Here is a 25,178-nt window from a genome sequence, read left to right as displayed (position 1 = left end):
ATCATAATGTTCAAGCATATTATCCCGACAGAAATAATTTAACAGCAATTATATATTATTTATATTTAAGTGTAAAATTTAATATTAAAGTAATAATGGAGACTGTCACATGAAAACTGATTTTCCGAAGGAAAGTAGCGTAGGAATATATGATAAAAAATTAATGTATTTGTAAGAAGTCATTCTATTCATATTTACGATGTAAACCACAAAAATTTCTATTTAAAAATTTTCTCTATTTGGAGCAAAAATATTTTGATGTTTTCTATACAATTACTGCTAAAATATAGTTTAATTTTAATTCTGTGATAAACATTTCCTTTTATAGTATCAACTCTAGTGATAATTAACAGAAGGAAAGTCGAGCCTACTAATTTGTGTCTTCCAAGAAGTTTTTATTTGCCGTTTTTCTTACGTTTGTTTCATATTACAAAATTTTAAAAAGGTTCAGTTATGTTTTTTTATTTTGTGAAATTTGGGATAGAGTTGGTTACATTTTTCTAATTGCTATCTTGTTTTTTTTTTTGTCACAACTAATCTCACATTACAATTTGATATTTATACAGCATTACATAAAAATTTTGTTTAAAAAATAAACTGATGTGTTTAATTATCAAAACTTTTTTCTTTGAAAGATAAAATCTCAAAACTTATCATTAAATCCAGGTTTTCATAAAATTATCTGTAATTTAGATGAGTTTTATCTATTAAGTTTTATCTCCTCTGATCCTTTACGCTGAATCAGAATTGTCATCATTAATAAAATAATTAATTTTATCCTGCTCATCACGCGAACCCGACTAAAATAAATATTTACAAGCATTCATATATGACAAAATATATGTACATTCTAGATATAAAATATATTTAACAAAGATGCAACACTAACTTTTTGAATTGTCATTTAAAGTTAATTTAACAGGTAAAATATAATTTTAAAAAATCTAATGTGGACACCACATGACTTCCTTGTACGCCTATTAAATTACATATACATATTTTTACTACACTTCATTTAAAGTTATTTCATTTGAAAGTGAGATACGATCTTCCAATTCTTTAATAAAGTGGATAGTTACACGATTGCTGAAATATTAGTTTTTATTAACATCAAATATTTCTAGAATTATTAATTCAACAATCTTACAATAAATAATTGTATTACTTATAATACAAAATATATCAAAAATGCACTAATCAAAAATGAAAAAAAAAAAACAATCATACAGGAAAAAGAAAGATAAAAAGAGAAGATAAATGTACAGAGGAAAAACATTAAGACTAAGGAAAGAATAAAAAGATTAAGAGAGGATGATGAATATAAAGAGTAAGAAAATTTAAAAACTAGAGAACGTGTACACAAATTAAGACCAGAAGAATTATATCAAACCAAAGGTCGATTAAACGATTGGCAACAAAAAACAAATAAACGAAATGATGTTCAACTCAGACTTAGAAATAATACAGTCCGACAATATCAGAGGAGTAATGAACTAAAAGATAAGAATTTTTTGGAATTTGTTAAAGATCGAATCTTGACTACAATTCTGTACAGAAGAATTGAGAAGAGAGTGGAAGAAGTGTTAGGAGAAGACCATTTTGGTTTCAGGAAAAGTATAGGGACAAGGGAAGCCAATTTTAGCGCCCAGATTAATAGTAGAAGGAAGATTAAAGAAAAACAAACCAACATACTTGGGGTTTATAGACCTGGAAAAGGTGTTCGATAACGTAGACTGGAATAAAATGTTCAGCATTTTAAAAAGATTAGGGTTGAAATACAGAGACAGAAGAACGATTGCTAATATTTACAGGAACCAAACAGCAACAGTAGTAATTTGAAGAACATAAGAAAAAAGCTGTAATAAGAAAGGAAGTCCGACAAGGATGTTCACTACCTCCGTTACTTTTTAATCTTTACATGGAACTAGCAGTTAATGACGTTAAAGAACAATTTAGATCAGGAGTAACAGTACATGGTGAAAAGATAAAGATGTTAGGATTTGCTGGTGATATTCTAGCCGAGAGTAAAAAAATTTAGAAGAAACAATGAACGGCATGGATGAAGTCCTACGCAAGAACTACCGCATGAAAATAAAGTACAAAACGAAAGTAATGAAATGTGGTAGAAATAACCAAGATGGACCATTGAATGTAAAAATAGGAAGAGAAAAGATTATGCAGGTAGAAGGATTTTGTTATTTGGGAACTAGAATTACTAGAAGATGGAAGATGGACGAAGCAGGAGCGATATAAAATGCCGAATAGCACAGGCGAAACGAGCCTTCAGTCAGAAATATAATTTGTTTACGTAAAAAATTACTTTAAACGTCAGGAAAAGGTTTTTGATAGTATATGCTTGGAGCATAGCTTAATTTGAAAGTGTAACTTGGACGATGGGAGTATCTGAGAATTAGAAGCTTTTGAAATGTGATGATACAGGAGAATGTTAAAAATCAGACGGGTAGATAAGATGACAAATGAAGATGTGTTGCGGCAAATCGATGAAGAAAGAAGCATTTGGAAAGATACAGTTAAAAAAAGAAACAGACTTATAGGCCACATATTAAAGCATCCTGGAATAGTCGCTTTAACAGTGGAGGGACAGGTAGAAGGAAAAATTGTGCAGACAGGCAACATTTGAAATATATAAAACAAATTGTTAGGGATGTAGAATGTAGGGGGCATACCGAAATGAAACAACTAGCACTAGATAAGGAATCTTGGAGATCTTGGATCTTGGAGCTGCATCAAACCAGTCAAATAACTGAAGACAAAAAAAGGGGTCAAAAAATTTCTAAAAAAATAAGTCTTTTTTAAGTTTTGTGCCTTTAGGTGACGTTAAAAAAAAAAACATTTAAATAAATAAAAAACAGAAACATATTTAAAAAACAAAAACATTTAAATAAACAATCATTTACAAATTTTTTTATTCCAATGCTCCCAAGTCCAAAAATATAGTTTTGTCAGTTGGACGTTCATACGTATGTGGCTTATGTATGTTGGATTGTGTTTGGTCTCATAACTCTGGAACTAGTGGACCGATTTTCTTTAAACTTGGTAAACAACAGGCATTACATTCGAAAGAGGGGAATCTATTAAACGTTTGCAAAAACTGGCAAAAGGGATCAGAATGTTTTGGCCGAAATAAAATTTCGGCAGAGACACTTTAGGAAAAGATTTTCTTACAAAAGTTGAAACTTTTTTAATCAATATGAGAAATTACAAAAAATGTTTATTTAATATTCACCCCTCCCCTTCAAAGAAGAGATTTATTTTACTATATTTTACTTAGGGGTGCAGCCATATCCATCTGCTGAACTGGGAATCAAATTTAATAGAATTACAACTTGGTAAACAGATATCTTTCGTTAACCGTTTCGGAAATATATTACAGAAACTCTATAACAATTAAGCTATATTCCCACCCACAAGTACGATCGACTAACAGACTTCAGCACTGTAAACAACTCGTATTGCACTGTACCAAATTTGTAGATCCTATGATGCCTTAACAAAAATTAAAAATTTTTAAATGGCAATACATACCCCGCACGTTTAAATAAGTTCAAAATTTTATGTTATCAATCCCTTATAATTAAATGTAGATAGATCACAATATTTTGAGCTAAATTTCAAGTTTTAATGGTTAATTAGTTATATTAAGTGGTAATAAGCAGGTAATAAAAAAGATTACAAACAAATAAAATTATAAATAATATTTATTTTTATTATTTTAAATGTGAATAAGGATATCGTAGATTAAATTCCACGGAAACCTAAATGAACTGTTCCGGCATTTGCCCTATTGTATCAAGGGAAACCGTGGCAAAACCTTGATAAGAACAGCCTAACAATATTTATGTCTAAGATATATTCTCAGATTACAAGCATATAACAAAAATAAAAATATCTTATACGTTTTGATATTACAGTTTTAATTATAATAAATCTTTAAGATTTATAAATTTCTTCCAAATCTGATATCCTTTTTTCCTAAAAAAAAAAAAAAAAAATTAAATATTATTATTAATAATAATAATAACTATTATTAATAATAATAATAATAATAACGATCTACGATCTTTTATCAGTAAAATATATCGAAAGGTTTTCACATGTTACACCCATCTTCAGGAGAATATAGAAAGAATCGAGTGAAAACCACATTATGTGACACGATGGTTCATTATAAGTGCAAGTATATTACTTCATTTCTAACAATTGATTATGAATATATTTTTGATAAAATATTACATAAGGCCTTTATAATACGAGAAGAAAATTATAATGAATGTAATCAATATATGGATTAACAGAATAAAAGCTCTGAAAGTAGTTAGAGAAATGAACTTAAACATACAAATTTATAATTACAAAATCTATTCTGATCGGATCAATATAAAAATCTAAACAGTATTTTGGTCCTGTGTACTGATATTTGCCACATATATATATTTTTGTCTTCAGACATTTGACTGGTTTGATGCAGCTCTCCAAGATTCCCTATCTAATACTAGTCGTTTCATTTCGGTATACCCCTACATCCTACATGCCTAACAATTTGTTTTACATATTCCAAACTTTGCCTGCCTGCACAATTTTTTCCTTCTACCTGTCCCTCCAATATTAAAGCGACTATTTCAGGATGCCTTAATATGTAAGCCTATAAGTCTGTCTCTTCTTTTAGCTATATTTTTCTAAATGCTTCTTTCTTCATCTATTTGCCGCAACACCTCTTCATTTGTCACTTTATCCATCCGTCTGATTTTTAACATTCTCCTATAGCTTCTAATCTTTATATATATATATATATATATATATATATATATATATATTTCTGGATTTTGCAAAAAAAAAAAAAGAACAGAATCGTTATGTTTCGTTTATAAATAAATCAAAAAATTATTTTGGTTTAATGAGCAACGATCGTTTGCTGTGCTTAATTTCCAAAATGTATCACAGAATTTTGCCTTTCACACAAGTGACGTAAACTAACAAATCAATTTCAACTTTAAATGAGGGAGGTAACATTTTATGAATCGATTTCTTTTTATAACAAAAATCTCTTCTACTACCTCTTTAGACTACCTAATAACATATAGACCGGCAGTATTTGGAACTCTTGCTAATTGTAATCTTAGTTAGCAATCGTTTTACTGTTAAAGCTAAATATTTAAAACTAATATTTGAGTATAAAATAAATAATACGGTACGTACGACCTATTAGACCCTAGTCAAATATACATCGACTGCTCTCGCATGATTTGTATCGATGATGTATTTTGATTTGTATTTACTGATGCAAATGTCTGCCGAGGCATTTACATCGGTGACATACCGACCGAGGCCTAGCTGATCATTGCGAGATGTAATTGGCTAGAGAACCTAAACACGACCTCCTGTAAAGCCCCTCAGAGCTCGGAACGGAGGGGGTGGTGTGGCGACCAGTAACGTCACAACGTGGGTGTCTTCACCCAACACGGATGGGATGCTCTCCGATGTATAAAAAATTGTTAGGGAGGTAGGATGTAGGGGGTATTCTGAAAAAAATGACTGGCACTAAATAGAAAATCTTGGAGAGTTGCATCAAACCCGTCAAATGACTGAAGACAAAAAAAAATAGAATTGTGTTCAGACTGATGATGGATCCCATGAAATTTGGTATTAGTTTTTTTAGATTTTTCTGTTACTGTGCATTGGTAGTTAAGTTATTATCAATATGTAAATATATATATGTAACTTTTTATGACTGCATAAGAACATTTTAATCAGTCCATTATCCAAGTCTTTTTGATTGACTGTTTGGGCCTTGTGGTCCTCCCAGTACTTTTTAATATGTTCCCTTCTTTGTGCCCTCTCTAGTGTTAAAAATGTGTGTTTTTCTGAAGCGAGTATTTTTTTTCTTCATTTTCTTATTTAATTTATCTTACCTGTTGTGTCTTCTGGTGCAAGACCGATTTTCTTCAGATCCTCTCTTATTTCTCTGATCCATTTGCATCCTGTCTTGAGGTTTTACGAGTTGTGGTTGTACTGTACTAGAACTTTCTTGAAGTCTTAAATCTTCTGATTCAAGAAGATTACTGCGTTTAAATTTTGGAGTAATAAATTGTAAATTAATGATGTGTCAAAAAATTAGCAAATTTCAAATATTAATTATGATTCTGGTCATCTAAAAATATTCTGTTGTTGTCTGCTGTAAGGTATTTCTATGTGATTTATTCACATTATCAATTTATACTGCTTCAAGCTGTAACTTTCTTTTACCTGTAATAAAAATATATAAATGACTTCTGTACTACTTATTCATTTTTTGATAATTAATTTTAGTGTACTGTTGTAATTGTATTTTACAATATTATGCTGTAAGTTCAAAAATTTATGTCTATGTCCAGATTTGTGTTGAATTTTTAATGTTTAACTATATATAATTTTTTTATTTTGTTTTTAATTAAACGTGAATGTCTTTTTTTCTTTTTCCTATTTTTGAAACCGTTATGTATTATTTTTTAATTTATCTCCATTACAACAAAACTAAAGGTGCTGCAGATAATGCAGACAAAATGACAAGAGAATACAATTGTATTAGAGGAACCAAGCTGTGACCAACTAAGATTTTTCATGGAGATGATAGATATTACAGCACTGAATGTATATATTCTTTACACACAAAGATTTCCTGAGTGGCCAACGTAAACCCTTCATGACTGAGTTGACATTTGGACTCAGCAAAGGCAACATGGAGGAAAGTGCTAGAAATATCAACGGTTTCATAACAATGTACAAGATGAACTGAAAACATGCGGTATTGAAATTCCGACAGCAATGATCCAACCACAGAATTCCAACTTACCAACAGCAGAGCAAAGTCAAGATTGCAAGAGAAACGAACATCATAAAATAATATTCCGTTGTGTAACATGCAAGAAACCTATTTGTAATACACACAGAGAAGAAACTGTTATTGTGAAGCGCATGTTGTGCAAAAATGTACCTGAATGAACAGATCAAAAATGTTATTTGTTATTTTGATGTCTAGTACTAGTTTACTGCAATGACAGCCAAAGTGTATACATTTTTAATTTTACAGGTGTCCAATATTAAATTTCTCTTGTAAACTGAAAATCTATGTTCAGTTTAAATAATTTTATTTATTTGAAAAACTGTATTTCAATACTAAATAAAGCTATTAATTAAAAATAACAGAGTCTAAAAACAAATATTACACTAAATCACAAAATTGTATTGAGGTAGTTAAAATACCTTGCTTGGTAAAATAAAGGTGTCAAAAAGCTGTGCAACAGGAGGGTTAATCTAGATCGGATCTAAGCCACACTATCAGACAGATGAAAATAAATTATTATATGTCATTACAGCAAAAAATCTTTTATTTGAAAAATTGTATTTTATAAACCAGGAATAAATACTAGTTAAATTGTGATATAATACATTACACTTGTTCTTTTGTGCGCATTTATTGTTGAGATTCAATTTCTTTGAAGTTTGAAGAGAATCTTTAGGAATTCTGAAAATTCAAATTCATAATTATTATATAAACATTTAGAGTCATACATAGCTTCACGATTTTAATATAAATGAAAAAGGACTGTAAGTCTAACAAGTATTTCCACTAAAACTGCTAGCTGTCTTAGTATTCACTTCATAATGCTGGGCAGAAAAAAAGATTTGTACTAATAACCATAATGTTTCTAGTGTATAACTATTCTACACAAACATGGAGAGGCTACTTTTTTTAACCGATGATTAAGATCGAGAAGAATTTCAAAGAGAAGCTTTCTGTTTTGCATACTATTAAAAAATTTTACTCAAAAAAAAAAAAAAAACATTTTTTTCTGGTAAATTTAAGAAATATTTTACTTACTTATGATAGCAGAATGGTGCACTTGTCTTGTACAAGAAGTCGTACAATATTAAATAATTTAACTGTAATCTGGTGAAAATTTCTTTCTTATTGTTTCAGATTCCTCTCTCTAAAGTTAATGTACAAGAAAATCTGAAATCATGGCAAACATGGCTGTAAATTTAAAAAAAATATATTAAATCCCTTAGCATAAGGGCAACAAAAGTTAATCATTTTTTATCAGTTATTGTAAAATTTAATAATAGATATTAATCACCTTAATTCATTCTTCCTGAGAAAGTCAAATAATCATTACAAAAAATAATTGCACATTTAGTTTAAATAAACAGAGAATTATATTTTCCCTTTCTCAAAAAAAAAAGAAAAAAAAATCAAATTTCTCTCTACAACATTATGTAGTGTTAAAAAATATTACCATGAATTGCACTACAAAAAATGGTTTTAATACCATGTTTTTTTGCAATTCAAATAATTTCTACCTAAAATTCAATAAAAGTGTTACAGACTTGATTTTACATAAAATTTACTTCTATAAATCATTTAAATACATACACCGCTCTTGTAGAGGTTGTATAAAATAAACAATCAAAAAATATAAATAAAATCTTTTAAAAACACAATATTGTTCAATTTAAAGAAAAATTTTAACTTTTTGATGACACAAATTACAACCAAATAACTATCAACAACAACTTGTTGATTCCCACAGTTCTAAAAAAAAATATAATTCCAATTACATGCATTTAAAAGGTGAATAGTACTTTTTGTGCGATTTCAAATCTGCAAACCAAAACTAAATTGGAGGCAGAGTATTTAGTACTGCAAATTTAAAGAAAACCTGATTAATGAATTATATAGCCTAAAGTATGATATTACATTACCTAATATCTGTTTTCCTTTAGTTCTATTCTGAATCATCCTCAGGAATATCCCTAATCATTCTCCAGCAGTAATCGGCAATCATCTTTAGGCACCATTTTCCCTGGAAGCATGTTTCCATCTCTAACATATCCTGAGGAAAGTGTTCATCATGCTTATCAGTTACATTGCTATTAAGTGGAACAAATTTCAAACGTGAAACAACTAGAAGTCATCATCGGCCACAAGCCTATGGGTTGGAAAGTCCTGCACACCTTGACAATAGTGACGACCCCAGGGGGACCCCCAACTACCTCCTTGTACAGGCTGTCCCCTTGCCATCCGCCATGTGAATGCTAGCCCTCACGCAATAATTCCTCTGCCATCTTGGTTTTGAGGATACCTTCTACCAAGGCGACCACTTCTCACCATGATGATTCCCTTGATTTTTCCCTTTTGATTAACAAAAAATATAATGTTTGGCTGCTTCTTCCTAAGTTTTGTTTGTTCACACTATTCTTTTTTTCTTATTTGATCATTGTTCTTCATTACATACATTGTATTTTACCATCAGTAGTATATTTTATCAATTTACAAAAGAATTCTTTGATAAGTTTAAGTAAACTTCATACAGAAATACTGAATTGATTGTATAAAATATTATAATCCAGTTAACTAAAATCCTGCAAAAAAAGAAGAATTTCTTAGTATATTATTAATTTTTTTTAATAAATTACAGTAATAAATAATCTATGTAGAATTCAAAGTTTGGTAATTATTATTATTCTGTATCTGAGGATTTGAACTAATTTAGTAAAAAATCATGTATTTTGAGAGAGAGAAAACACAAAACTAATTTTTGACATTGCCAGGGGAATCTAACACCCAGGTAGATTTTCTAACTCAATGTGGGGTAAGAGAGTTAAGGTATATTTCTTTAACGGATACTGAATGCACATTTGATACTGAAGTGAGTCTGTTTTCATCAGGAGAATATCCTTAAGACTATTTTGAGTCAATAAACAAACAATGTGTTGGTCATAAATTATTTCTAGTTGACCAACCGATCAAGACAAGGATCTGCTGAACGATTAGAATTTTTCCTGTTATCTCTGTATCAGTAAAATTTCACCCAGAAACTAGAATATTTTTTTTTTTTTAATAATCCTAAAAGTTTATTAATTTCTTTAGTAAGACCCAAATTGTGTACAAAATCCTTCATCTTTTGGTGGCTATAGATTCTAATCTTCTAAGGCCGTTGCAGAAATTGTATCAACTTATTCTTTATGCTAGGGGGATGAAATTTTATTGTCTGGTAAAACAGATTGAATTCTTAAAACACTTGTATCCTGTCCATGAAACAAAAGGTTTTAATTTCAATGGCAGATTAATGAACTGAGTAGTGTCTTTTTTTTAACTACAGATATTTTTCAAACAAAAAATTGAAATGATTTTGTTTTTCACACTATGCCATTTGAATACCAAACAGCATAGATGAATGAATCCCTTTGTATTACTGTATTACATTTTCTGCACAAGATATACAGAAGACATTCAAAGCCAATGATTTTTCTTTAGTTCCTAAGTTCATTTTAAAATATGCCGATCAAAATTCATAACAAGAGGGGCAATGTTTTTTCTTTTTGCTTTACCTCGTTAGCAACCACCTATACTGTTTGGTATAAGTTTGTTAGGTACTAACGTATTAACGCCACCGCAGCTACAGCTGCTGTTTAGGATATGTTGACTTCGTGTACTGACAAATCGTACGTATATCAAAATAACCTAACTAAATATAGCCTACGCTCGCTGCCCTCTTATAATTAATATTAAATATGCAAAATATATACAACTTATTAATAATATAACCTTAATGTTATAGCACCGAAATCCGATTGACTACTTTATTTTTAAATAAAGCTGTAGCTGCGATGGCGTTAATACGTAAGAGGTTAGGGAGCGTAGGTTATTTTGATATAAGTACGATTTGTCAGTACACGAAGTCAACATATTCTAGACAGCAGCTCTAGCCGGGAGTGGCGATAATACATAAGTATCGTTTTTTACACTGTCCAAAATATTTGCTCAGCCTTCTGTTCAGATTAGCGATTTTTAATGTCATACAAACAAAACTCTTGTAACAGAATGCAAACCGAAAACGATTACTTACAAGAGGGGGTCCATTGAGTTTACTAAATAACTGTTAACTTACCAGGTTAGCAGTGCTGTTGGAGGAAAACAGCCCACCGGGCTTTTCTAGTGGTTTACTTGTCATCGCAAATCAGCTGATTTCAAAGTCGAGAGCTCTAAGGTTCAAAGCCAAGTAAACAAAGTTACTTTTATACGGATTTGAATACTAGATTGTGGATACCGGTTTTCTTTAGCGGTTGAGTCTCAACCGTACATCTCAGAAATGGTCGACCTGAGACTGTACTAGACTACACTTCATTTACAGTCATACATATTATCCTCTGAAGTAATACCTTATGGTGGATCTAAAAGCGAAACGGAAAAAGAGAGAGCGCATCTTTAATGTGACATAAAATAAAACTTTTACTAGACTATGGCAAATGCAAATTTAAAATGGTTACATGATTAATATAATATGTTTATGGTGAATGCATAGACTCTTTTACTACTAAAATTAGGGATATCAGCAACCACATCTAAAATATAGTATTGTGCAAAATCTTTACAAATGATTACTGAAAAAATTCAATTCAAAACTAGTACCATTGATTCATCTTCAGACACATAAAATATTACATGTAGTAAAAATGTTCACAAGTCTGTGTTATTAATAAATAAGGTTAATTAATTATACTTATTTATTTTTACTTAAAACTCTTTAAACTCAAATGCAGTGTTCCACGAGGTTATTTATCATTTATGATGTCAAAAATTAAAACGGTCTTACAAAAAAAAATCCTTTACTTATTTTGTGAAAGAAGTCTGATCATGAGGTTTTACATTGTTTTCCTGTAATCTAATTAAATTTAGAATTATACTCACTTATGTCATCTAGATGTGGATTGTGTTAATCTTTATGTGATCATCATTTTGACTCTTGAAATTAGCCTATTCATCTTATTTTTTGTTAAACATCATGATCACATGTACAATTTTCTAAGCATCACTTTAGTGAGTTGTTCCAGCATTAATTAGTTAAAATATCCCAATTTTCTGTACCTGAAACAAACTTGAAACACTCTGAGAAAAATTAGTATAAAATAAATTAATACAAATTAACAAATTATTAATATTTTAATTATTTGGAATCCATTTTTCCTTTTTTATTCTTCATCACACCATTTTTTTCATCTCTGATTAGTGAAAATATTACAATCATCTATACCTGAAACAACTTAAATTTCTGAAACAAAATTAGTACAAATATCAAGGCAATTGATAAAAATAGATTGATGTACTTGAATTATATATATCATACATAATAAATATAACAGTACTTAGCTAGTAATAGCAGTAATAGCTAATTCCCTTCAGGTTAACATGGCTTAACAGCATGTACTTAATCTAATCTTAAATAAACTAACAAAAAGTTTTTTAAATAGTATTTCACTTCATAATTGGGCCTACTGGGGATGGGGTATGGAACGCGAACGCGACTTATAATAATTAATTCTACCTTAAAGTACAATGAACATGTAAAAAAACACAACACATATAATATAATTATAAAACAATTACAACCTACTGAGGGGCCTACTGGGGAAACGCGATTTTTCCTTAATTCTAACATGCAAATTTACTCTAACATGCACATGTTTACAAAACAAAACAAGAATATATAATTACCTGAAAAAGAAACTTAATCCTACTGGAAAAGGAGCACCAGTTACAAAGTAAATAGTCCTCCCTTTAATTGTTATTATAAAACTAATTAGTTAAGCCACATTAACGCTGTTCACTCTTAACCTATGTAAGTAACCGTTGTCGTACCTGCAACAACAGATACAAAAAAACAATGTTAGTATCATATATGTACTGCTAATTACAAAAATTTATTTATTTAGTAGCATCAAGAAAAACCATACTATCTAATTGATAACTATTCTATAACAATGTTATAATTCAATTTTATGATTTAAAATTGCGAATAAGAGTGACTAAAAAGAGCTTGTGTATCTATTTATTTATTGTTCTAAGAAAACAAGACCATTTATCCAAAATACTTCATTAATAAGAACATTTTTATCATTATAATAGAACTAATAGTTAAACAGTTCATGAAACTCATTATATAAAGAATTCAAACTAACTTATTGAGAAAATTAGTAAATAAATTTTGAGATAAAAGTTTACATTTACTCGTAAAAGTGGATTAGAATTAAATAATGTGTCAGAACACTGCATATGGTTAATGATATCTTACCATACAGAAGGTAAGAGATATGCATCGTAGGATAAATATGTTGACAACTTATATAGTAATGTAGTAGTATGATGTATGGTTTAAGAAGCTTTATCGGAATGATTAATAAAAAATCAAATATTGCGTTAGGTTTATCATGATCTAATTACACTAATAAACACAGTTTTCATTAAATAAAAGTTTTATTGTTTTTCTGATGTAATTTTTTATGCTGAATGGAAAAAATGCGATCAGAATTTTTCCATCATCTGCATGTGATAAAATTTTTTGAAGTACATTTTTTATGTATTTCTAATTATTTTTAAGGGGAATTCTATGTATTTTTTTTAGGGATAACTTGTTTATATAAAAAAATATTTTAAATGATTACTAGTTGAGGATGGATACAAATATAACATTATGAAAGTAACAGCTGCATTTGCATGATGATTCATGTACAGTAGGTTCTAACATGTCAGTACAGAGCAGTCTTCATAGCGATTCAATTATCATACCAATATTGTTTGAATATTCACTGTGTATGCACGTACAGTGGTTTCATGAACGTTTTGTGATTTACAGTTACTGTGTCAAGTGTGTTGTGTTAAGAGAATAAATATTCCAAGAAAGGGTGTAAATGACCAAAACTTCTGTTACAAGTGTGGGGATTCAACATTTGAAGAACAACTATTAAGTTTGACTACACTAATTAAAAAATGTTACGAAATAAATTCTGGCGTTAAAGTTTGAGATCAATTGATCACATCACATCTACTGTTCAACCTATGTGGAACACATTTCACAGTCTGTGCTAGGGATAATTGGCGCATGAGTTTTGCCATATCAATGTCTGGCATGAACTAAAAGATCACTGGACTCTTATTTCTGTATTACAAAAATAAAAGAACAGCTAGTAAACTCAAACATACAATGTCTGCTATTAGGAGTGCGTCTCATGGTGAGGATATGCCAGTACAGCATCTTCCAACACGTTTAACTTTAGAAGACAAATCGGAATATGAAGTAGTCACTGAAGTCTGACAAGAGGAGCAACAAGATCCTACTTTTGAATCAGAATCCTCTTCCCCTGAATCTCATTAGATAACTCAAAGTGAATTATATGACCTTATACAGGATTTGAATTTGTCAAAGAAATAAGCCAAGTTTTTGGGATCTAGGCCAAAAGACTGGAATCTTCTCCAAACCGACATGAAATGTGTTTCTTTCATTATTGTCAGGAAAGGTTTCAAGACTCACATTCTGAAAAAAATAGTTTAGTGTTCTGTAACAATATTTGTACCACAATGGATGCACTGTATAATGAACATAAATTAATAGAAAGAAGATTGTTCATTGATTCATTGAAAATTAGTTAAAAATCTGTCTTTTGCACAATGGCCAAAAGTTTCCTTCTATGCCTTTAGCAAATGCAACTAACATGAAAGAAATATATGAAAATCCCATTAGAAAAAACTCAGTTCACTAGTACAAATACTAGGGAACTGCCATTTACACAGAGGTAGAATATTCCAAATACTGCTGAACTAATGTTGCAGTTTAATTTATTGTGTTATTAATGGGTTTGCTATTCAGCTACATTAAATTTTGTTGCTTTCTGTTCAAATGGGGCAGCAGGGACAACACAATCATTATAAATAAGGAGTTAATAACCACAGCATGAAGAATTTATGATTCATAATTTAAACATTGTTCCTCTTTAAAAAAATACTGATGAAGCAATATGTAATGTAGCTGCTTTCTGCTGTAGGTTTTTTAGATTTTCATTAAGTCAATGAGTCTAGAAGATTACCACAATTATTTCTATCGAGTTTAAAATATGCAGTGCAGTAACAATGATGTTCATTTTTTATTTAGCTGTCAATATTGCATTTTAATTTGAATAATAGCAGTGCAGGTGTAACAGCAATATTTTGCCATAGGGTCTTAAGTTTTGTTTGAGATTATATAAATTTGTTCCAGGTACAAGAAGAGAGATTACCCCCAGAAATCAAATTCATCATTTCATGAGGACATTACAGATAGAACAGATTGTAGTTAGGAAGCAAGAAAATATTAATCAAGAAGGAATCCGGTTGTATAAAACTTGCCAAATAAAAAGATTGATTATCTTCAGAAATACATATACAGAACAGAATAGAAACAAAAAGAAGTTTTGTCGACACAACTGAAAAGAAGTATGGTAGAGACAACTGACCTTCAAGTTCACAGTATGTTGTCCTTCACAGTATCTTAATGGCTCTAATTTCTATCATACAGCCGTGAAACAAGAACACCTAAGCTCATTCAGAATACTGAAACTAAGTGGTAATAGGTAACAGGTACTAGACAAGATAACAAATTTTTATGTGCACACGCAACTATGATTTTTTGAAAATGGATGCCAATGAAGATACTATTACAAAAAATGATGATGGTCAGTATAAAAACCGTTTAAATCACAACTGATGAAGACTTTCCATTCACTCAGATTGATATTAAACTAAGAAAGCAGGACTGACCAAAAAAAGTAGGAAAAATAATACATGAATAGAGTGTAATAAACTATTTAAAGAAAGAAATATTTTAGCATGCACCATTGTTGGAATCTACAGGTTGGATTCTAAATTTAAAAAGAAAGTTGGATTATTAATAGATTTATTACGACGATCTGCCGATTGGCCATGCATTTTTAAAAAAAATATTATCAATGCCACAAAAATTTATTAATTACTTAATTAATTGATTAATCCACCATCTGATGAGCAAAGGAAAGAAGACTGAAAATAAAATGGGCATTTTTTAATGAAAAAAATAAATAAAAATAGTATTCTTTATGTCATCATGTTATGTTTATTGTTTTGAATCAAACAGAATAGAATTTTCGTGTTTTAATATTTAATTACATTTATTAATACCTTTTTATACAAATTCTAATTAATATTAATATGTTAAAAAAAAATGTTTCATTACTAAAAGATATATAAATTAATTAATTTGGTTCTTTATGTTCTGAGTATATTTTTATAAATACTTTTAATATAAACACTAAACACTAAAGTTATTTTATAATAAAAAAATGTAACAACAAATTAATAAATGTTAAAAAATTTTATTAAAAAGAAAAAAAAAATTAATTATTTATTTATATTAATAAATATCGTTAATTTAATAATCACTACTGAAAAAACACGACTTTCATATTCATTCCACCAACTAAACTAGAAAAGGGAACAAGGAATGTTCCATACACACGTGGAGTAAAGAAAAACTACCTTCTACCAGGGTCGGCACTGAGGGAGCGACAGTGCTCTCTCTCCCTTGCAGCCTTTCGTGCAGCTTCCTATGTGCGCATGTGCACAACAACCAAACACTATTCTGCCAAACTGTAAGGCACACAGTTACAAAGTGTTTGTATATTTTTCATAAACTGGGGATGGCTACTGACATTAAGCTTAAGGATTATAGTTTGTACAAATATAAAAAAAGAATTAAATACAAAAGGACTCATTTTATTAAATGTTATCGATAAGTGGGATACTGCAGATATTAAGGGATGCTGCAGTTCCACAGTGCATATATGCAAGCCGCCATTGATGATGATTATATATTATAATAATATATTAATATTAACCTTTCATATCTGTTTTGCTTTTTAAAAATCTTTTCAATACATAAAATAACATTCTGAAAACTTGTACATAAAATCACATTCATTAGTATATGTTGGATTACATAATACTGAAAAATCTATTGATTATATTAAGAGTAACGACACCACACCTATTATGTAAACTGTGCATTATAATAGGTAAATATTCAAATGATTGTAAAATAGGTAACAAATGACTGTTAAATATTTTTAATTCCATATCAAAAATATTTATATAATGTAATAAAAATTTATAGCATTAATTCAAATGTAATATAATACAATTTTATAAGAAAAAGAAAAATCATAAAAATTTACCAGATGTGGCAAATATTGATCGATATGATGATAATCATGAGTTTCAGTACTAAACAAGTTCATATTACGTATAAAATGCTTATACCCATAAAAGCGTAAGTCAGGTTTATTGAATTAAATCTCTGTAGAGACTGAAATATCTTTATTCTTTATTTAATTTATATATATATATCCATATACATTTGTTATAATAAACCTGACAAATAAGATACCCGGGTAATTTACCCAATTATTTTAAAAATGATAAAACTTTACGTAGAAAAACGTTATGGTTAACTGACGTACCATTATATTTCTCAGCCTTACCCCTTCCCCTAAATTATAATAGTAATATAAATTACCTTAATTTTATTGCCCTCTGGTGGTAGAGGCCTTCAATTGCAGCCCACGATAACAACCAGGTTGATTCGTCTTCTTTCTTCTAATTATACAAACATGATCGACCAGCTCTTTTATGAACCATCCGGACATCAAGGTATAAACTACCAGGTATCCACCAATATAGACTTGCAGTGGTGAATACGAAGCTGAAGAACTGCAAAGAAGACCACTGTACCGCCGAACTGGATAATGATGCCTTCTTAAAACTAAAAGTTCAAATCAGGGTTTGCTCTTTTTTTTACGATCATAAGCAATCCATTTTCATGAAACAACATGAAAATAATTAAGATGTATCAAAATATAATAGATTTATTCCGAACTTATTCAAATAATTCAAATTGAAATTATTTCATACTTATAATAATCTTATTTAAAGAAAAAGAAAAAAAATTTATTATATATTTTAAAAATATTTTAATATCTTATTTACAAATTCAATTCACCGATTTTGAGCTTGCCCTGATTCAAACAAAACACATAATAAAAACATAATAATGTTGCTGAAGTACGCAGATGATGACTGAAGATCGCTGAGAGGATAATAAGGGCCAGGGTGGACTTTACCCCCTTTATTGAAAAGTATATATTAAAAGAAAAAAGAAATTAAATAATTTTCATTAATTACACTAATTTTTTAATTATTTTATAACTACCAGTTAAATAAACTAATCTGCAAAATCTAAATTAAAAAAAAACTTCAAAAAGCAAACTTTATAATAAATTTTACTGTTATATTTTAATTCACTTAATAAAATTAGATTAACATAACTAAAAATGAGCTTTTATATAAATAAAAATAAAAATGTTAAGTGTAAAATAAATCTTAATGAAAAGAAAAATTAAATAAACATTCTAAATATTAAAAAATTATAATTTTGAAAAAAGTAGTGTTCCCCTTGGGTGGATATCGGGAGGACTGATGCTGTTGATGCTGAAGCGATGAACTGAAGAAAATGTAGACTATAGCTGGCTGGATGGGGTAAAGGGCCAAGGTGGAGTATCCCCCCTTTATTGAATAATAAATAATAAGCTTATTATTTAAATATTAAAAAAATGAATTAATGTTAAATAAAAATTAATTAATTATTAAATGTTTAAAAATAATACTTAGACAAGTGAAAAATGAGATGCCCTAACAAAAATACTTTCCCTTAATAACATTATCTTAATAGAAATTTAAAATTAAAAGAAAATTACATTTTTTGTATTTAAAAAGAATAATAAAAAAAGCTATATTAAAAAAAGTTAATAATGGTATTTTCATTAAAAGTTTAATTTTACCAATGTTATTAAAATTAGGAAATAAATATAAAGAAAAGTTATTTTAAAATAAGTTATAAGTTTTTAAAAAATGGGATTTTCCCCTCGGGTGGATAATCGGGAGGACTGATGTTGATGATGCTGAAGCGATGAACTGAAGAAAATGTAGACTGTAGCTTGCTGGATGGGGTAAAGGGCCAAGGTGGAGTATCCCCCCCTTTATTGAATAAAATAAATTTAATTATTTAAATACTTTAAAACATCTAATTATTGTTAAATAAAAATTAATTATTAATCAATGTTCAAAAATTAATCTAAACAAATAAAGATTGACATCCCTTAATGAAAATAAATTCTCTTATTAAATTAGATTATTTCTTAAACAAAGTTTAAAATAAGAAATAATTCAAAATTATGCATTTAAAAATATTTTTAATTAAAAAAAAAATTATAAAAAAACTTTATTAAAATAGTTACTGTATTTTCATTAAAAATTGAATTTATAAATGCTATTAAAACTGGAAAATAAATAAAATTTATGGAAAAATTTATTTGATGTAATAAAAATTCAATTTTGAAAAAATGAGATGTGTCTTTCGGATGGATAATCGGGAGGACTGCTGCTGATGAAACTGCTGTAGTCAGACCTGCAAAGAAACAGCACAAAAATACATATGGGTGTTAACATTAGTAACACCCATCTTATAACATTCGCGTGTCCAAATTTACGGTTTATGCGTAACCCCGTATCGAAGAAAACGGCCGGTGTCCGACGCGGTTGAAAACGCGTACGCGTCGCGCACTCACTTATTGAAATATTACAACATATTTATGGTTATTACATATCAGCCTTTGAAATTAATTACATGCAGAACATGTATAGAAGTATCTGTAAGACCGTAATTGTGTAATATATCCTACAGATATATACATTTGTATTCTGCAATCTGAGCGCATTTGTTTTTGCTGATATGTACTATTCCCTGCAAAGGCAGGAAACATTCACTTATCCATTGACAATGTATGCTGTACACTGCAAAGCAGAGCACAGATAATGGTACCTGATATGTGTTACATACTCAAATACCAAACATTTATGCTGGTTACTGTTAATTCAACATTGAATTGTAATCTTATTACAATTCACCCTACCTGGAGCATAAGACCAGAACAATATTTTAATTTATGTGGCAGATATGAATGCTTTCATGGTGAAAAATGTCGAGTTATAATGAAGTTAATGCCAATGTATTTATCTAATTCATTACAATAAAGAGTAGTAGATATTATTATGTCACAAGTTATACTATGGAAACATGGTACTCATAAGTATATATTACACAGAGAGTTCCTAATCAAAAATAAATTTATGTTTTATGTTTCAACACTTCCAGTCATTCTAGAAGTTTTCACATACTGCTTCATGCTTTGCCACCCAAACCGTTTCAACCTTGTCCTCAAATAAAAATCTCTACAGTATACTTTAAGAACAAATGAATTTTTATTAGAATATAATTTATTTATTTAAGCTAAAATAAGAAAACTATAATACTATAAGAGTGGAAGAATATTCTCTTCTGAAAATTGTTAGGCGAGCAAAGATAAAGACCAATATAATGTTTCATGGGCAGTCAGTATACTGGATTAGAACAGTTGTAGCTCAATGTTTATGTTTAAATATCTAGAAAAAAGATGTAACTCATATAATCTGTCATAAGAAGGAAACAGTAAAATGATAATGTAGTAATAAAATGGCATGAAACAGATTAAAGATTTTAAAAAATAATAAAAGTTTACTGAATTTACACTCAGAATAACAAACAAATCGACATGATGTAAACAGGATAAACATTTTTAGAAAATACTTTCCTAAAGATTTGGAATCGATCAGTTCCACAACATAAATATATTAAATTGACTGTTAAAAAGAATGAAAGGAAAATCCTTTGAGCTACAACAATAGGCTGAAGGTGATTCACGATGAAAAGTAACATAAATTAAAGCACAATTTATAAAGATGAAAAAATAAAGTTTATTAATAGTAACAAAAGGATTTTTATAATAATATCAGTAGAATTCATTCACCTCATCAGAATAGAAGTAAAAAAAGAATATTGTGCTTTGGGGGTTGATAACACCAGAAATATGGAAATATATTGGTAGATTAAATGAGTACTTGGGCGATATGTTTGAAAGAATTACTGGCCTATACGATGTAACAACTTCAATAATAGGAACTGGGTCAAAAATCATATAATTATTCTGAAATTAATACATCAATGTAATTTATACAATTATAACAAACAGAATCATAATAAGAGAAGTTCATGGGAGTATTCTCAGAAGAATCTAAAATTAAAACAGAAGTAAAGCAAAGGGATAGTTTATCACCAATTCTTTTTAACAATGTCTTAGGAAAAGTAAGAGAATGGGAGAAAAAATTTAAAAAAAAATTGGAACACTACGAAATAAAACCGGGTCTGAAATTGAAAGTTATTTGAATTAACTGTCAAACCTTTCCTAACGACACTGCAATTTTCTCTAAAAATCTCCCACAGTACCATAACGAGTAAACCACATAAAAGAAATCACAAATAAAATAGGGCTAAAAATTTCCTTCAATTAGGCGGAATTAATGATCAATAACAAAAATTCAATTCATAAAATGGAAAAATCAACAAAGTTAATAAATTTAAATATTTCTGAAAAATAATCCAAAGTAATGGTTTAGATAAAGAAGTCAGTCTGACATTTTACATTAAAGGATTCTACTATGAGCATCTTAAAACAAGAAAAAAATATGATCCAAATAAGGGAAAAAAGAAATAGCGCCTCAAACTGTTTCTCATATAATTAATAATTATTTATCTTAACCTCAAATTATCAGATTTTAGTTAATTCTTTGAATACTTTGTAAATTAAAATATCAAATAAATTCACCGGCAGTTATGCTTAAAACTTAAAATCTAGGTTTAAATATATTATAGCAACATATATAATATACATAAAAATCCACCACCAGTTAATTTGATTATAAACTACTATAATTAGTTCCCAAATTAATTGTTAATGTTAATAGTTAGTATACGATTAGTTTTTAAGACAGATAAAAAAGAGATAGGTTAGGTTAAGAGAGATTAAATTGTTAAGACACAATTTTTTTATGTATATATTAATGTTACCATAATTAAGCAAAGAAAATTGTTTTAAACATTAACATAGAGAAAATATCAGTCAACAACTTTTCTCCAAAGAAATTAAAAATTTAATCTGATTGAGGAGTTAAAATTATAATTATTACATAACTAGTTAATTATATAACCTGAAAATGTTGATTCATCCAAAATTACAAATAGAAGGCAATTAACATTTAATTGTGGAAAATGACAATAAAAGTATTAAACCATATGTAAAAATTACTTACAATCTGTAAAATTTTAACACAGGAAGGGTTTTATAAGTACAAATAAATTGTACAATAAAACATGAAATTGGATTACTAAAAAGATCAGGACATTTGTGAAAAAAAAGAACTGTTACTTTATTTGGCCATATAACAGTAATAATATAAAACAGAAGGATAAGTTGAAATTTTAGTTGTAAGAAGTAACAAAAAAATTATGTAAGATATACAGCTTCTTATGTAACAACTGTTTGATAAGAATGCCATCAAAAATTTATATTTAAAATGTATTTATGTCCTGAGTCAGTTGCACTGTATTAATGAGTTAGTTAAATCTATAATAAAAAAAAGGAATGTAAAATCCTGGCAGAATATTTTGGAAATTACTCAGTTGTGAAGAAACAGAGGAAAGATTCTCAGAAATAGAACCAGAACAATGGATCTCAGAGTTGGTGAAGTCTCAATCAGAACAGAAATGTGGAAATATGCCAAGGAGAGTACAATCATCTTACTACGTGGAGTGCTCACAGGGATTTGGAAAAAGAACTCACAGAGGAGTGGAAAAAAACAGCTTTTAATTCATCCATTTGACAAAAAAGGGGACAAACTGGATGTCAACAATTACCAAAGAATATCTCTTTTGCCGATTACATGCAAAATTCTTTCTAAAGTTATACTTAAAAAATTAATCCAGAAGTTGGAGAGTATCAAAGTGGATTCAGGAAAGGGAGATCTAGAGTAGAACAAATTTTTTGCCTAAAAACAGTCATCAGAAATACAACTTGGCAAATAAAAGAATAGCGATAAACTTTGTAAATTTTAAAACTGCCTATCACTCAATTAACCAGAAAAAATTGTCTGACATTCTTAGAGAATTTGGGGCAGACCCAAACCTAATAAACATCATCAAGCAGACTCTTACAGACACAAAGTCCAAGATTAGATTTAAAGGGAAAATATCTCATCCTTTTGGAATAAAGACAGGTGTCAGGTGGGGGACGGACTCTTTCCTCTTATTTTTAGTGCAGTCTTGGAAAAGATCATAAGCATGTGGAAGAAATCTTACGAAGATGAAGGCCTGAAGCAAGTCAAATTGGGATACGCAAGGGAGAATCTGAACACTGATTGTCTGGCTTTGCCATCTTGGCAGAATATAAAGAAACGGCAGAAAAACATCTAAATTTTCTACATGGAATTGCAGAAAAAATAGAGTATATGAAGAACATTGTTGACAGATTTCAAACAAATTAAAAACACGAACAAATTTAGGTACTTGGGTGAAGTTATCTGACCAAAAGGAATCGACAAGGAAGCAGACATTGTGATTACAAAGAGAATTTTTAACAATTGTAACGATGACAAAATGAATCTTACGTGGGTGAAGCAAATTAGAGAGGACCTAAGGGTAGCAAACATAAATGTGACAGGTTTAAAATAGAGAAAGATACTTAGAAAAAAATCTTAGAATTCAAATGAGTCCAGAAGGAGAAGAAAGAATACGGTAACCTAAAGTGGTCGAAAGAAAGAAGGAAGTGGCACAGTGAAAGAATAAAGGAGTATTGGAGAGCTAAAAAACTAGCCAGATGTTAACTGCTCTTTGTGGTCCTACAGTGACCAGTGGTGAAAAAAAACTGTTTAAAAAAGACTTCATAAGAGGTATTGGTTAAAGTTGGTTTGTATCATGTGACTTAAATATGCAATCAGTTTCTGTTTCAACTTACTAGAAATATGGAACTGCATGAAAACTAAACATAAATCTTAAATTATTTTTTACTGTAAATAATTAAAATAAAAAATAATTCTTTTCACAATGATTAAGATCTCTTGTGATAAATGAATGAAAATATTATCTGTGGATAATTAACATATGTAACAAAGCTGTATACCATTTTTATCGGTTTTTTTGAAGAATCATCTGATATTATTTTCAGTTGGTGGGATTGAGAGGGTGAAATTTAATTTTCATTAATTTTTGAGGTACAAGAAGTACAAAAATGTCATTCACTTAATATTAAAGTTCCTTATATACATAAGCTAACACATAAAATTGTGATTTGAAAATCTCCAAAATTACTGGATCATTTTCATTGAAATTTAGATATGCTGTAGTAGTGTAACTGAAGTTGTGGTTGAAGATTTGATGAAGATTGGTTGAGTTGTTGAACTTATGCAGTGCGCTGTGCTATGAAAATCAGTGCATTTCCGACTGTGAAATAGTGAGGGTTTGGAACACCCTCAGTTCACTTTTTGTGTTCTAAACAAAAAGTTGATCAGAACTGTACACATATTCATTCTAATTGCAGAAGTTTAGTGTTTGAATTAATGAATGCCTGGGGATTCATTAATTGTGTGTATGTGTAAACATGATTTTTTTTGTTAAGAATGCTAGGTATGACAACGGGATTATAATTAACTAAAAATTACTTTTAAAAATCATGAAAAAATTATAGAAGTATAGATTAAATGATCGGGTCACTTGTGTATATTTAAACAGCCTAACGACTTATTTAGGTGCTACTTGAATTCCATATTACTAAAAGAATATTATACAAAAAATAATCTATCAATATGTACAAAGCAATTGGGTAAAAACCTAACAGTGATTTAAACAAGTAAAAATAAATTTAATAGTACTACTAACTTTTGAATTTGTTTTCTTATCTACAATCTACAAGTGACCTCAGAACTAATGAAAACATACATTATTACTGCCAACTTAAAGCATAATATTCTACTGGCCTCGCTCCATCATTTTAATAAACATTACCTAACACCATTTCAGACTTTTAATAAAACAGCTACTTAAAAAATTCCAGTAATAATTGGTTTTAACTTTAAACCAAAGTATTTTGATTAAATTCACAGAATAATTACATTTTTTTCTTTTTATTTAGGAAATGAACTAGTCATTACCCCAAAAAAATTCTTAATCTATAGATGCACATCAAACTTTCAAGCAGCACTTTATTCACAACAACCTTGAAATGAAAGCTGTCAATGTAAATTGGTTTATCACATTAACTGAAATAGTTAGTATATGTAATAATTCTTGATGCGT

The 25,178-nt window shown here is 29.0% G+C and overlaps 1 long non-coding RNA gene across 1 annotated transcript; it reads right to left on the bottom strand.

The window, feature by feature from the left end:
• Positions 1-3,867: 3,867 nt before the first annotated feature.
• On the bottom strand, positions 3,868-9,400 carry LOC142333267 (uncharacterized). The gene is made up of 4 exons (XR_012758574.1): positions 8,761-9,400; positions 7,880-8,011; positions 5,931-6,264; positions 3,868-3,993 (listed from the first exon to the last, which is right to left on the bottom strand). It is a non-coding gene; the product is annotated as an uncharacterized LOC142333267 (long non-coding RNA).
• Positions 9,401-25,178: the final 15,778 nt, after the last annotated feature.

The sequence above is a fragment of the Lycorma delicatula genome, chromosome 12 (assembly GCF_047948215.1).
Source record: "Lycorma delicatula isolate Av1 chromosome 12, ASM4794821v1, whole genome shotgun sequence".
Classification (NCBI taxonomy): Eukaryota; Metazoa; Arthropoda; class Insecta; order Hemiptera; family Fulgoridae; genus Lycorma; species Lycorma delicatula.
Note: the sequence above shows the minus strand (reverse complement) of the source record. Positions and strands in the feature narration are given on the sequence as shown.